General features: G+C 39.2%; 1 non-coding gene across 1 annotated transcript; it reads right to left on the reverse strand.

Moving 5' to 3' along the window:
- Window positions 1-1,618: 1,618 nt before the first annotated feature.
- Window positions 1,619-1,809, reverse strand: LOC142460323 (U2 spliceosomal RNA). Its single transcript, XR_012786555.1, has one exon. It is a non-coding gene; the product is annotated as a U2 spliceosomal RNA (small nuclear RNA).
- Between the last annotated feature and the right edge of the window lie 202 nt (window positions 1,810-2,011).

A 2,011-nucleotide genomic window follows, 5' to 3' on the forward strand; every position in this document is an offset into this window, starting at 1 on the left:
AGGGTACGCTGTATTTTAACAGGCACTGGGACCAACATTTGATTAGCTGATGTTAGGCATGAGCCATACCTTAGCGTTCTAGTGTACACACAAATTCAACTTAAAGGCAAATTTAGGAACGAAACTCTGTAATCAGGATAACCTGCATCTAAGACGGCAGGGTTCAGGGAGGGTTCGTCTTCAAAAAGCAATTCTAGACCATTTTGTTTCTATGCTTGGAAATCACCTGAGTTATTTGGCATTCCAAAATGCACCTTTGTTTCAAAGGCAATTTTCCCAAGATGGCTCCAGTGTTTTGAGCAACCTGTTATTTTTTAAGTAGTAGAAAAATTATCTCAATATAGTGTAAAAATACTTTAAAAAATTTTAATCACACTGGGAGGGTGGCGGGAGGGTGGGGTAGAAAGGGGGAACCGATTACAGGAATCTACATATGGCCTCCTCCCTGGGGGATGGACAACAGAAAAGTTGGTGAAGGGAGACATCGGACAGTGTAAGATATGACAAAATAATAATAATTTATAAATTTTCAAGGGTTCATAAGGGAGGGGGTTTGGAGAGGGAGGGAAAAATGAGAAGCTGATGCCAGGGGCTTAGGTGGAGAGCAAATGTTTTGAGAATGATGAGGGCAACGAATGTACAAATGTGCTTTACACAAGTGATGTATGTATGGATTGTCATAAGAGTTGTATGAGCCCCCAGTAAAATGATTTAAAAATAAATAAATAAAATTTTGAAATGTGGTCACATTTTCAGGCTTACCTGCTTTTCCAAGGAGCTCTCGTGATGTAGTGGTCTGCTAGGCACAGGGTTGGCCATTCAAACTCAGCCACTCTGTGACGAGAAGGTGAGGCTTTCTGCCCTGTAAAGATTTACAGCATGAGAAACCCACAAAGGGAAGCGCTACCTTGTCCTATGGGGTCACCAGGAGTCAGAATTGACTCCATGGCAGTGAGTTTGGTTTACCTTCTTTTCTCACCTGACATTCTCTACTTTGACACAGTTGGTTAACATACGAAAGAATGTATACATTCAATCCAAGACATGTTTAAAAGGCCCACCTGTCATAAATGTACTGTTCAATGAATTTTCACAAACGGAATACATTCATATCAAAGGAGCACACTCTATCAGCATGACTAAATTTCCCAAGCCTATAGTGTGTGAGAGATTCCAGTCCAATAGAGAAAAAGAAGTTATTATTCCCAATCCTACAAGAATAAACTCCCTTTGACACAGTGAACTGACATGGGAAGCATGTGTACATTATAGCCAAGATACCTTTTAAAAAAAATCATTGTATTGGAGCTCAAACAATTCTTATCACAATTCATACATCCATCCATTATGTGTCAAGCACATTTGTACGTTTGTTTCCCTCATCATTCTCAAAACCAAAATACTTTTAAAGACAGATATCAGGATCTTCAATCAGATCAAGAAACAGATCATTATTAACTCGCAGAAGCCCCTTTGTGTTCTTTTCCAAAAACTAGCCACTGCCCCCAAGGTAACCACTAGCCTAACTTTTAACTGATATACTAGTTTTGCCTATTTTTGTACTTTATATAAATGAGATATTGTATCAATACCTTTTAGTTCTTTTTTATTCCCCCAAAAGGGGTGTATCGTTCCTGGAAGTGCTGCAATGCCAGGTCGATGCTTGGAGTGGACAGAGCAAGCTCCTCTTCCATCTCCCTGCTCCAAATAGCCATTTAATACGTTGTCCTCAGATAGAGGACGTATCAGATATTAAACTGATAAGAACAGATAGTATACTTGATCTCAGCCAAAAGGCCAAGAAGTGATATGTATCAATACTTTTATGAATGACTTCTTTCACTCACTTTAGAGTTTCCATCTCTCTGACTGTATTACTCATCTATTCTTACCCACGGTCCACTTCTTCCATCGTATCAATCATGGTTATTGTAAATTCCTGCCATGATCATTCGAAAATTTCTGCCATATCTGAGTAGGAGACTAATGCTTGCCCTGTCTTTTAGAAAGT

This window comes from Tenrec ecaudatus, chromosome 10 (assembly GCF_050624435.1).
Source record: "Tenrec ecaudatus isolate mTenEca1 chromosome 10, mTenEca1.hap1, whole genome shotgun sequence".
Classification (NCBI taxonomy): Eukaryota; Metazoa; Chordata; class Mammalia; order Afrosoricida; family Tenrecidae; genus Tenrec; species Tenrec ecaudatus.